At 40.4% G+C, this 14,198-nt stretch overlaps 1 long non-coding RNA gene across 1 annotated transcript; it reads left to right on the top strand.

Moving 5' to 3' along the window:
- The first annotated feature begins 8,739 nt into the window (after positions 1-8,739).
- LOC122757754 lies at positions 8,740-9,932 on the top strand. The gene is made up of 2 exons (XR_006357894.1): positions 8,740-8,926; positions 8,990-9,932. It is a non-coding gene; the product is annotated as an uncharacterized LOC122757754 (long non-coding RNA).
- The last annotated feature ends 4,266 nt before the right edge of the window (positions 9,933-14,198 follow it).

Genomic DNA, 14,198 nt, shown 5'->3' on the forward strand with positions numbered 1-14,198 from the left:
GCTCCGATTTAGTTAGTTAACTCTAACAGTTAATAAACACATATACTAGAAGAGATATATATATATATATATGTATACATATATCTATGTGGAATGTTCATCTTCATGCTTGGCAGCCAGATAAGTGTATTCGATGTCAATGTCTTGCTGCTGCTCTTGCTGTTAATCGCAGATCGCACGGTTTCGAGTCAAGGCCTAGGAAAATTGCCAGAGAATGCTACCCAAAGATATACTCACATGAGTTGCTTCTGTTCTTTGGGCTTGATGACATCATAATGTCAGTTGCAGTGCTGAGGCGGCGGCAACTGCATCCAACTAATTTCTAACTGAACAAAACGCATCTAACTGTCAATTGTCACAGCACGTTCCACGGATTTGCTCGCTTGGCTGATGGTTCCGCTTGTTCACAAATTATGGCTTCTACTGCTGCAGCAACTATAGATATAGCAGTTGCAGTTGCAGTTGCAGTTGCAGTTACAGCTGCCTCTGGCTCGTCTCTGGGTGGGGCTTCCCATTTACCAACTGGCAAATCTCTCTAATATGAGAATTGGAGAACAAGAAATACTATATGGTTTATTGGAGTTCGTGTCTGGGCTTTCACTGTCCGCTTGTCAGCAGCGCCCAATTATCGGCAATCACTTTCTTCCCTGGCCAAGCAGATGATCTCTAGCTGTGTGGCTTACATCCAGCTCCATGGCTCAGATCCAGGCTGCAACGTGGTCGCAGGCTCAGGTTGTGCTCATTCTCTAGTTGGGAAACTGCATTTAATGGAATGCGCAAATGAGCAAAAAGATGACTGAGCAAGCTTTGCAAATACGAATGATCAGCCAACAGATACCCATTCATTGTAGAATTTGGAGATAGGGTTTGGAGTATGTACATACATGTACAATATATAATTCAGATTTCAAAATAAGCTCATCATATATGTCAAATTTTAATATATTGATAATTTTTTGTTTGACTGAAATCAACATGGAATCTTCGTTTACTTTATTATTTTCATTTTATTTATATTTTGAATTAGCCAACGTCTCTGATGGAGCATACTTTACCGGCCAAGGCATCATCTCTATCAACATTAATTTATGCACTCACTCAAAACCCCCCACTTCCTTGAGTGAGCACAGGGTATACGAGACATAAAACCCAGAAACGTGAGCCCCGCAGCCATCAATCGAACTGCGGAAAAACCATAACGAAAATCGAAAACTATTTTTCACAGCCTTTTCGCCAGGGCCAGAGTCAAAGATGCCTGAGCCCGCCAACGGCGACAAATGCATTTAGAATCATTTTTGGTACTTTTTCTCTTATTTTTCCATTATTACCGAAGAAAGTCTTTTGGATTTTTTTTTTTTTTTTGCTAGCCCCCCCACAATTTTTGGACATTTTCAGATAGATTTTAGGCTCGTTTTTGGTGTTGTTTTCTTTTTCGTTTCGGTTTTGCTTCGTTTGGTTTTTAGTGGCGTCTGTCTTGCGGCCCCGTCTGTGGCTCGGTTTGGCTTTTCGGTCTTTTGTTCTAGCTGCTGTATGTGGAAAATGCTATCTAACGGCATCAGTTACACTACATAACTGTTCTCACTTTCTTGACTGCGTCGCCGCTTTGAATTTATTGTTGTTTTGTCTCTCTTGCCGCATATCCGGTGCTGGGGCAGATGGTGTCCGCGGCCATTACGATTACTTAGAGCGCATTACAAAAAAAAAAAAAGCAGAAGAAAAACAGAGATGGAAGTGGAATCCCAAATAGAAACAAAAACACAAATATATAGAGCCAGACGGAGAGCCAGAACCAGAATCCGAATCAGAGAATTTTAACTTCGAATCACCATCCGAAACTAGAAGTTTTAAATTCAAAGATAGCTCCACTGATAGTATATCGGGCGATCTACTGCACGCTCTCTCTTTTCTCTCTCTCTCTCTCTCTCTCTGTCCCTCTCTGTAGACCAGGAGCGGGGCTTTAGAAGCTCTCACTTATCTTTTAGTTTAGTAGTTCTATTAGCCACTACAGTCGATTGCCTTGCCTAAGTTATAGACCAACTGTGCAGCATTTGCATAATGTCTCAATTTATAGGAGTGTGCCTCCGCTCGGAGGGCAGGGCATTCAAGCCAAGCAACTAAATGCTATTTATAGCCATGCAACCAGCGGATCTGTTAGCCAAAGTCGTTTACATCTATTAATATCTCGGCGACAGAAAATACAAGGAAAATACTCAGCACATTTAATTAAATTCATGTGCTGGAACACGAATAACTTCCGCAACATAAAATCATCGTCGCTTATTAATGCTTAGTTTTACTGGATATTAGATAAGAGGACATTGGATTGTAGCACTATGGTTAGACAATAATATATAAGATCTTCTATATATCTGTATCTATGTATACTTTCTATATTACCGTCTTCAATATTGATTTCTGAAGCAACTGCCTTATAAAAGGTGAAAGAATTCTGGTTTCCCATTCTCTTTATGAAAACATACTAAATGTTTCTATCTAAAATTTCCAGTATGAATATTTTAAAAGTTTTTCAAATGAAAACTTGAAGTTGAGTTTAATAGCTAAATAATTGAAACAAATGTATGTAAAGTGTGCTTATAAATTGATTTGAAAATAAACTATTTAACAGGTTTATTTCTTATAAATTGATTTTAATTACATCGCATACTCTAACTTATTCATGTAGGGTATTCAAAAAACAACAAATTAAGGTATATAAAAATGACATTGAACAGTCTTAGTTTCTATAATTTAATTATATGTATTTATATCGCAGGCTTTAACTTCTTATCCATTCATGTAGGGCATTCAAATGTCGGCCAGAACCGCAACGTATTTCTCTAATTGGATTCTTAAGTGAATTAAAAAGCTGTCGCCAGCTGCAGACGATGCTGGAGATTGAAGCCGAAACAACCAACGCCGAGTCCAAGTCTAAATCCGATGTCATTTTTCTACGGCTTAGCACTTTCACCTATTGAACCAGATTACGGCTAAGAGAGCTGAATGGCCTTTGTGCGGCGATGTCTGTGGCGAGCTTAATGAAATAAATCAAATCGTCGCAGGCTATTCAGAATGCGATTCTATTTAAATGCATAATTTATGATGCGTTGCCTTTTGTCTAATGTGGAAGCATGCTAAGCATTTCCAATTAATAACTTAAATTGGTGTTAAGGCCTCGGCTGAAGTGAAAAATGTAATCTCTAAGATGAAGCCGAAGAAGTTGGTCATTAAGCAGATTTGAATTTTCTAAGCATTTTCTTAAGCCAAGACAGACGTGTGTGTGTAATCGAATGTCTGTATGTGAGCTTGAGTTCTCGATAAGAAAGCCGAGGAGAAGAAATCATAGCCCGAAGACGTGATTCAATTGTTTCAGGAGGAGCGAGCGCTAAAAAGAGTTGGAAAATTCATTGATCGGAAGAAAAGAAAGCAATGGGAATTTTCATTGCAGGAATGGCAGATGGAGTGATTGATAGATGCCCAACGAATTCTTGTTTCATACATAATCGACTACAGCTTGTTAGGCTAATGACTGCTGAACGTAAGCACCTGACTCATTAAGATCTACATTAATGCGGTTCCCACACAGACACTCACACACACACGCACGCACACAGAGATCTTAATTTGGTGTGTGTAAATTGTCTCGGTGCACAGTGTCAGGTGAAATCAACGACAGTAGCGACAACTGGCTCTATACGTACATATGTACATTTGTCAAAATTGTAATGAAAGTAAAACCCATTAGATTCAATGAGCGACGATGACCATGACAAGAAAGCAGACGTGCGACACGTGCAGCAGAAAGCCGCGCAGATATGCGAGCCAGACTTCAGTGCGGCTGGACATTAAAATAAAGTCAACTTAACACGAGAATTACAACAACAAAATAATAATAAAAATCAAAATAAAAACGAAACGAAGCGAAATAAAATGGAGGAAAAGCAGCGTCTAAAAATAAAAGTCGGTCTAATGCCAACAAAAAATAGAGAGAGAGAGACACACAAGCAGACAGAGTCCGTCCGCCAGTTTTAGTATTATTGCAGTTTGGTTCAGTTCAGCTCAGTTCGGTTCAGTTCATTTGAGTCGCGCCGAGTTTGGTTCGACATCGGAAGCGACTTTTCTGCCCTTTCTTTAAGTGAAATTTTGACACGATGCCACGACGCGTCGTGTACAATGCGCCACATGAAAAGCGGGCGACAAGTTCATGAAGCGTGTACGCGAATCTTGAATACCCTTTCCCTGAGGAGCGCAATGTGCGCAATGCGAGGAGTAGGCAAAGCTCTCAAGCTTTAATTAACTCAAGCAATATACAACTCTCTTATAGTTCACTTACTGGCATGGGTCTTATCGGAGCTAGCTTACGATTAGTCATCAATATGCAAATATATTTGCATTTAACGACTAAAATTTGTAGCCCGTAAAGATTGATTAGGTATTAAAAATAAATACTCCACTTTTCCAATTAATATTTTATTGATGAAATATCTATACTAAATAAGATATACATATGTGTGTCTTTAGTACTTATCTGCTGCCTAAACTATTAGCTGCTGTGATAAACTATTGTAATAATATTATTAATATATGATATGAAAATTTGTGAGCAAAAACTTTAGTATACATACTAAGATATAATATTTCGTAGCTAATATATAATATGCATTATGCGCCATTTAATATCTTAAATATTAGTCAAACAGCTAATAATTTAATTAAATTGAAGCTGTGTAAAACACAGATACATATGTATGTCCACACACATGCGCAAAGGCCTATTAATAAATTTTAGTTGAACAAAAGCCACACTTTCAACAAAGCGGTGCAAGTTTAATGCTCTAGTGAATCAGATCTCGAATGAAAAGTTTTGGAATTTAATAAAGATGACATATAGCGGATTGTGGTTAGTGGACAGCGCTCGGTGGGGAGGCGGGAGGCAGGCGGTCAGACAACGACGCCGACAACGACAACGACAACGACAGCGACAACGACGAGGGTCGGACACGGGTAATGAAAAGTGCTTTTATCATATTCTATGCGTCTGCTTCTTTCATGGGGCACCTGCGTGAGCAAAGAGCAGCGACAGCGACAGGGGCAGGGACGGGGGCTGGGGCTGGGCGTGCGAGGAGGACCGTAGCGGGTCATTGTCGTTCACTGCAACTTAAAGCACAATTTATTTTGCGTTTAATTGCTATAATTGTGAAATTAATTTCGTTTTCATTTTCGTTGGCCAGTGAAATCTTCTTTACTTCTCTTTCCCTCTTGCTTGCTCCGTCTCCGTCTCTGTCTATTTACTTTTTTTATTATTATTATTTTTTATATTTTTCGGCTGTCGGCATGTTATGAAGTTGAATGATTGGGATCACCCAGGCGGGGCAGTATCTAACTGATCGCGTCTCATAAGTTATGTACTTAACAGCCAAACCACAGCCGGGAGAGAAACTGAACATGAAATAGGCTTTTCCATGGAAGAAGAATATACATGGATCTGTAATAATAGCGAAGAAAAAACCCACAAGATGATCCTGGGGGATTAGCTAATACTTTGGGGCAACTGTAATACAACTGTAATTCAGCCAGAAAATAATGATTGAAATCAATAGGAAGCAAAGCATCGACTTGACTTTCAAATATGTCAAATTCGAGCTTGTTTCGTTGAATATAGTTGAATTCATATCTCGAATTGCCAATATATTACAATTTGATATGGCTGAATTAAGCGAGCGGGAGTGTCGTCTGATGCAATTGGACTGCATACGGGAGAACGTGGAGAATATTCTACGGGAGCATCGCATGCTGGGCCAACGATATGCTAGGCGCCAGCAGCAGCTGAACCAGGGTGCTGGATTGAGTGCCGTGGACATCGGCGTCCAGATGGATCAGATGAGAATGCGGGTATTTCAAATAATACTCAATACGGTGCCGCAGTTAGCCGAAACCCCCGAAGAAATCGGACGAGTGTCTGAAATGATAAATTTATTGGTTACGGCTACAAATGAATTTAGTGATGATAATCCTTTCCACGGCCTTGTAATCCTTTGAAGGCTATCAGCGGGCTTGCAGCTTATTCATTATCAAGTTAGCTTATCATGTTGTAGCTGGTACTACAACAAAATCAATGCATGTACTTTGATCAAGCTTTGTAAACCTATTTGCATTTATATCCATGGATAATCAAAAATAAAATTCACTGATTTCCATTAGAAGGAAGCTGTTAATCAAAGAAGACCAAGAAATTAAATCTCTGTACCCATGATTTAGTATCTAGGTATGTATTTTGCGATTGGCCATATTCAACTATTGTAAGTCGTCTTGCTGCACTTTCCTAGCACTCCATACTTCTCGATCGGCTACTAGCCGATCTGCCACTGCACTTAGCATATTTAAATAGACAGTAATGAGTTCGCCTGGCAGGCAGAACTTGACGTATAATCAGTGAACTCAATCTGGAATTATTTGCACTCGCAATTGTCCCAAAATTGGCAAATAGAAAACGCCAAAGACTTGCACAAACAGCCGGCGAACCGCTCATTCAATATTAGCTGACTAAACATGGCCAAGAAGAGACAGTTGAAGAACTGGCCGTAAGCCAATGCGGCGAGTCGAGTTGACTCCCAGTCAGACGAAAAGAGCTAAATAAGAGAGGAGGAAACGACTCTGGCAAAAAACTTGGCTAACCGAAAATTATGCGCGTAAATGGCGTGCGACGGTTGTTCGACAAATGTTGGGGCATGGGGGCACAGATAGAGCTAGAGCTGGCTGTCTGTGGCAGAGACACAACGTGAGGCAGATTTGAGTTTCAAATCAAAAAGCTAATGAAAAGGTTATAAATGCCGTTATGGCGCACACACACACACACACATAGACCGCATGAAAGCCAGAAATTATGCCAATACAAACATGAATACAAATATAAATACAAACACGAATAGAATTAGGCATACGATTGCACTGAGAGAAACCAAAGCAAATACAAATGGATAGGCCAAGTGAAGTCAGCACTTATATTCTTTTAATGTTTAGCGGGAATTTTGTTATATGTCATATATATTTTATAAGGATAAGGATATTATTTAAGCATAATCATGAGCTGAAATGTACAGAAGACGAGAGCTTAGTTTCTTCATGCAAGTTTATTAGCTATATCGCTATATTATCTATTAGTATCAATAACATTCGATATATGACTATAGTTATCGAAAATGGTGAAATGAAAATATAACTCCCAAAGTCTATAAAAGATAGATCAAAGATGGATAATGAATATTTGAAGATATAATTTTAAAAAATCCATTCATAAAATCTTTTTTTATAGATTACAGCTTGTTTGAAATAAGTTGTCAACTAATTATCGATAACAGCATATTTGCGAAATCATCAATACATGGCATGTGATAGTTGATATATTTGTAAGTTTTTTCGCTTTTCAATTGATATATGAAAAATGAAATTATTCATATGAAATTATTCATAGCCTCATTTTATTAATGTATGAAATTAAAAATCTATATAAATTTATTTAATGAAAAAATCAATATATGTGCTCCTAGTTACATATGCATTGCCTTGTTTTCAAAAGTTGACACTCTCTTTTTCTGTCAGTGTAGCAGTGGCTGCTACTCAGCGTATTCTCTTCTAATTTCTAGCATAAGAAAACAAACCGAACCAAAGGAAATAAATCTGAATTTGACTCAGTCGCTGTTGCTGCCACTGCTGCGGCTGCTGCTGCTGCTGCTGCTGTTGCTGCCACGGCAGCAGTGGAATGCTAAACATGCAAGAGCAGCAGGCAGCAGTCAACAGGCAGCAGGCAGCAGCAGCTTTTAGCCGGCTTTGGCCAGGTTCGCTTCACACGCTGACTGGCGATGCATCAAGCGGCGAATTGATGCCGCCGATGATGAGGTGCCACAGCCGCTGCCAGTGTCAGAGGCATAATGAGAGCTGGCGACTGCGACGTCAAGTCCGACAGCGACGGCGACCGCGACTGCGCTTGTGGATGGGGCTGCGAATGCATTGGCTGAGATTATGCTAATAGTTGGCGCTGGAGTTGGCAGCAAACGGTATTGGTAACCAAACTCATGGACACAAAGCGCTGCAAGCGACGACACATAAAACAGAGAGAATAGAACACAGAACAGCAGCAGCGGCAGCAGCAGCAGCAACAACAGCAGCATCAGAAGCAGCTATGGAACAGGCAGAGACAACAGTAAAAGCTAAAGCTGAAGCTGCATTCTAGGTCAGCGACTAGCACTAGGAGCGATGCTGCTCGGTTGGTTATGGTGTTGGCCAACGTCTCATTCATTTATCAGCCAGCCGTGGACCAGGAGCAGGCCATGGAAATCGGTCAATTGTTGCCTGGTCAACTGTTAGCAACTGCTTTTGGTTTTAGTTGTTTTTGTTTTTTTTTCTATCTACCTTTCTGCGACGAGTATGTTGGCCTAAATGACTATTCGGAATTGGCATTTAATATGGGCTTTGATGTTGAGGGAGAGCTGGTTGGCCTCGAATTCAGCTCAAGTCTACAGAGGCGCCTACGCCAAATGACCTTCAGCTAAATAGATTAGAGATGTGAGCTGTTTGCTTTGCCGAGGTGATATACGAATGCTTGAAGTGATGTATAGAAATTGCCAAGCTGAATTCTGGCTATTTGGATATTATTTACGATTTTCTATTTAATTTTAACCTATGAAGCTATCCGAAATTACTTAAAATGTCTGATATAGCATTGGAGTAGTAGGCTGTACTGCCTTGACATTTACACAACAATTCAAATTTTAATAGAACTTAATTTTAATTTGTTGTTTAGTAGTTGAAGTAGTATAAAATATATTTTTGGTGAAGGAAACTTTTTTAATTTTTGCAGAAATCGAAGATTTGGGCACTGTCAAAATAACGAGTTTGGAATTTATTTATGCATTGATGTTAAAAAGGAAAAGTAATTAACTCGAATATCCAAGTTGTTTCATAAGAAAGTTCTAACTGTGTTTTCTCACGCCAGATAAAATCAGGCAGACTTTCGGCTATTTGGCAAAAAAAAAAAAAAAAAAAAAAAAATTTCAAAAATAAAGCAAAACAAAGCAAAGCACAGCAAAGAAGTGAAAAGTCAACGTCTGCGACTGTTCATTCATGGATATATTTAGCTGAGGATCTGTATCTTGAAATTTAGCTGTATCTCTGTCTGTATCTGTATCTGTATCTGTATTTAGTGAGCTTTACAGTTGTTTTTGCGCCGTTGTCGTGATGGTCGCTGTGGCTGCTGAGCGCGAGCTCGCTTTGCTCAGCCAATGCCAATGCTAATGCTAATGATAATGATGATTATGATAATGGCCGCTCGCTAGCGATAATGATGGCCAGCCAGCTGACAACTGTCCACTAACTGAACTGAGTCTAAAACTCTAACCGAACACCAGACAGCGGGGAATGTGTGATAGTATTACCCGCAAATTACAGTTAAATTAAAGACTATTCCGTGATTAATTATATCTCCAGCAATTATACACAAATATGCAAAAACACATACATACATGCATATATAGAGTATTGGGGACCTCCCAGGCGACAGCAGGCAACGGCATCAAATGAGCACTCTGACATAGCCGATCACTCAGCTAATTGGGTAACTTCTATTCGTTTTCGAAAATGTTGCCAAAATTGTAAAATTGAGTCAGAGCGACGCCCACAGTTAGTTGTCGAAGACTGGCCCCCACCGACCTCTATAAGCTGGATATGGAAATTGATTAGCCTATGGCTTTAGGTTTTGGAAGTGGGCGAGGTCGCGTAGCGCTGCGCGTTCTGTAGGTCTCTGGGTCGCGTATCACTTTCATATTGATAATCGCAATAAATCACAGAAGTGATTTTATTATTTATTTATTATATGGCATATATCGAAGCGTCTCGAGCAGTCGCTGAGACATCAAATAAAGTTCTTTGATTCGTTTTGACTGTTATTTGTTTTCATTTATCGTTGTTGATGTGACTATTGTTGTTGTTGTTGCTATTATAAACGTAAAAGCCAAACAACAGCATTAGTAACAGCAACAACAAAAAGTTGACCCAGTAAAAGAAAAAGTTTATTTTTATAAATTTTGTTGCCCCTTCCTCTGGCTGTTTTTGCACTCTTTTTGTTGTTTTTGTTGTTGTTGCTTTTGTTTTTGTTGCTGTTGCTGCCTTGCAAATTTTTTGGCCAAAAACTTTGCATAGTTATTAATTCTTAACGGTTTTTACTTTCACGTTAGAACAATATGGACAGAGGCGATAATTATTTCTAAAGATGCCGCAAACTGGCTTCAGCTTGCGTCGCCCTGCGTCGCGTTCGTTGCCCAAGTCTTTTGTTTGCTCTTCCCCTGGTCGCTTTATCAGCGGGCTGCCCGCTCATGCGCTCATCAGTCTAGCCCAAATATGTTGTTCAGATATACTTATATATGGCCAACTAACGGTTCGGCAATGACCAGCAAACTTTGCACTATTTGTAGAAGTTTAAAGTCATTTTTGTTTCTATTTCTCTATCTCCCTCTCTCTCTACAAAATTTGTTTTTATGTGTTTGTTTTCTGATTTGATTCCAAAACAAAAAAGCAGAGACCTTAGCGAAAAGCAAAAGCAAATATATACATAAATGGAAACTAGAACATGATGCAAATTACACTGGACAATGGCCAAAGAGGTTATATTTGGCTCGGCCCAAAGCCGAGGTGAAACCTAAAGATCGAACAAACAGAACTGCAGAGACAAAGCGAAATGCAAAAACAACGGCAAAAAATAACTTTGTTTGATATATGAGAGCATTTACTTGTGCATATAGACATATAGTATCCGGGAGAAGTGTGAAAATATCGATGTTTACAAAACTCAGCAGGAGCCTGAATACTTAAGTAGACTATATAGGTTATGTACCTAAGACAAATCCAAAACCCAATGAAACCCGTGTGCATTTTAACTTATTATCTCTTGGATATTATGTTTAAGTATATTCTAACAGACCTCACTCGAAATCTGTTTATTGTGCGAGAAATATTTTGTGATTGCAACTTCTACATTTTATGTGGGTATATTTGGTACTACTCGTAGGACTTACTCTATTTGTGACTGTTCTCAAATTAATGATCAAATATGAACTCTTTCTTTAAATTAATCTCCCTTTTTTATAATAGACATATATACACATATATCAAATACCTTTCAAGAAATACTTCTGTTTCGCTTCTGTTTACATATGTTATTGTGTCACATTGACAAAGCTTATCATCGACTTTGGCCCTAATTCTCATGCTCATATCAGATTACTCTATAGGAACAAGCTAAGATAGTTAATAGTTTCGTATTAAAACACTTTCATACGCAGCTGCTGCAGTGCGAAAGAGTTTCGCTCTTTCATGTCAAATGCATTTTAGACTATCTCCAATTTATGTAGGATATCTTTTCGTTAGGATTGCTGTCGCTCATCTGCAGCTTAATCTCGTTTTATGGCCGCATCTAGCTGAAGATTTGGGTCAGTCCGATGGTGCCATCATTATCATCATTATCGTTCATAATAACAAGCGGCATATGACATGATCTTTGGAGATGAGCATGCAAGCCAATCGACAGGCGCGTTTTCCTCTTCAGATTCAACTGCTGCTTCTTCTTCTTGTTTTCTGTTTCGTTTTTTATTTTGTTTATTGCTGTTGTTGTTTGTTGTTGTTGTTGTTATTCATCTTCTGTTTTTGTTTAAACTCAATAATTTTTCTTGTTTTTGTACAACTTTCACATGTGAATGCGATGTCTGACGATTGCCGTCATCGTCTAGGCCCCGCCCCCGCAGCCGTTAAAAAGGCTGCCAGCGGCCCGCCTCCTGCCCAAGTGATCTCCTCGGCCCATTTGCCCCCACCCTTGGGGGCTTCGAGTTAATGTCTCGCTACGTTTATTATGCTGGCATTTTTTCATCTTCATCATCATCATCTTGTGCTTCTTCTTATTTAAACATTTTTTTCTCCTTTGCAATTTTGCTGATTTTCTTCTAATGGCTCTTGCTGTAGTTGTTGTTGTTGCTGTTGTTGTTGCTGTTGTCGCTGTTGTCTTCTTGCTGGCAGTTGCTGCTCGAGCTATAAATTTAATTTCGATGCAAAGTTACAGCTTAATTCTAATGCCCAGCTACGTTGGACACGACCAAGACGCAGGCCCAGATGGAGACGGAGACGAAGACGTTCATCATCATCAACAGCAGCGAGAAAATCAGAATTCCAGCGTCTGTGTGACCGGCGGGGCTGGCTGACTCTGCTGCTAGCCGCCCTCCTCGCCCCCTTCGCTTTGCCCCTCCCCCGCTGGGGTTTGCGGGCATTTCACTTTTTTCGTGCCGCAAATGATGATCGATGTGCGCGTCGCATGTCGCTGTCGCTGCGGCCAAACGTGGCACGTCGAACATTTCGCCTCTTCTGTCTGCCAGCATTTAAATTGGCCAAATGCAAATGGCCTCCAAGCTCCAAGCTCCAAGCTCCCAGTCCCAGCTTCAGCACCAGCCAGAGCCGACGACAGGCGATGCCAAAAATTATTAAGATAAATGTCAAGCACGTCTTAGAATTGCGCAAAAATTAATTAGAGACTAAATGGACTCGCCTGCCAAATGCAATTGCAGCTTCCTTTGCTCTGGTCCGCGATCCGCGATCCGCAATTCGCAATCCTTGCTAATCAGCCCGGCAGCTCAGCTCGGCTCGGCAATCAGCCTAATAAATGACTGCGCTTGTCTCTGCAGTCAGCTGCGCAGTCGGCGTCGCCGCGTCGCTGCTAGCTGCGCATCTTGTTAGCCGCAGTCCAGGCGCTAATTAGCTGCGTTCACTTTGGGGCTGGCCAGCCGACATGGCCAGCGAATTGCTGCCAACTCTTTGACTGGCAGCGAACCTCTTGCGCCTTGTTGACAGCGAATGGGCCAAGAGAAGGTCCAGCCCCAGTCCCAGTCCCAGCCCCAGCCTCAGCCTCAGCCTGGACATGACTTGATTGAAGGCCCAAAGAACTCACCTGCGTTTCGGCAACTCCACAGCATTAAATGAGCTGTCCCCCACTCGCCATCCTCCATCTCTCCAACAGCTCTGCGTGCCTCCGATCTTGGGCTGCATCAGCAAATACCTTAATGGGTAATTCACATATTCAGCGGACACGATCCACACCCGCTATAAAGAATTTAGTGTGTTATCTGCTAATTTCTATAAATTAACATTCTCGCAGAGTTATGTGAGAGATTCAGCTGCAAAAGAGAGCGAGAGATAGCGAGAGAGAGCGAGAGAGAGCGAGAGAGGCAATAATCACCATTTTTATAGTTCCTCAGTTCATTTAAGATACAATATCTTATTACGTATCGCACTACTGCTCAGAAGTACGCAGATGTATCTAGATTTTAAATTTCATTAGCTTAATGTAGATGCTGCAACAACTAAGCGATTTGTTAAGCAATAGATCTATGTGAATGGATCTCTGGGCTTTACACGTGATTCGTTAGCATGCTTTCTCCACCTGACTTCGCTATATTTTATCCATACCTACTCACACATATAAGCCTTTATACAATATATCATATTACATAAATTATTCCTTCAATTTATCTCTTTTCGAAAAGTTGTCTTTATTGAAGAATATTTAACATAATCTGCTTAGTTTTTCATCGTGTTAATCGATAGTTACAAAACGTTTTATCTACTAAGCAATTCCTTTGGAGATGTATGAGAGAATTCTTTTGTTCGAGGTGCTGTCATAATATGCCCAAGTATAACGTATATATGCCCGAAAGTTTGAACTTCAATTTGTGGCGTTACCTCAAGTGCCAGGGCTCAGCTCACAGCTCGCCTCGCACGTACAGGGGCTCTTTGGTAGGCATTAGTGTAATAGCCAGACGCCTGGCCATTATGAAATTAATTTTTGGGCTGTACACAAATTCTTGGCTGAGATGGGTTGAGCTCGTGTTTAGAATCTGTTCAGATCATCGCCGCCTTCTCCGAGACGACTTCCGGCCGCCTTGGCGAACGCTTTGTCTATCGAAAACTCGTTGGCCGCATTGGAAAGCTAACGGTTAATAGCTGCTGTCTGTGATTAACTGGCCTGTATGATAACAACTAATTAGCTAGAAATCAAATCGAATCAACAACCAACCAAACAAACAAACAAACAAACAGACAGACAGTCGGATGGATGGACAGTCGGACACATGAACAGATGGACGGAAAGACGAGATTAACTATTCGCC

The sequence above is a fragment of the Drosophila mojavensis genome, unplaced genomic scaffold (genome assembly GCF_018153725.1).
Source record: "Drosophila mojavensis isolate 15081-1352.22 unplaced genomic scaffold, ASM1815372v1 contig_136, whole genome shotgun sequence".
In the NCBI taxonomy this organism is placed as follows: domain Eukaryota; kingdom Metazoa; phylum Arthropoda; class Insecta; order Diptera; family Drosophilidae; genus Drosophila; species Drosophila mojavensis.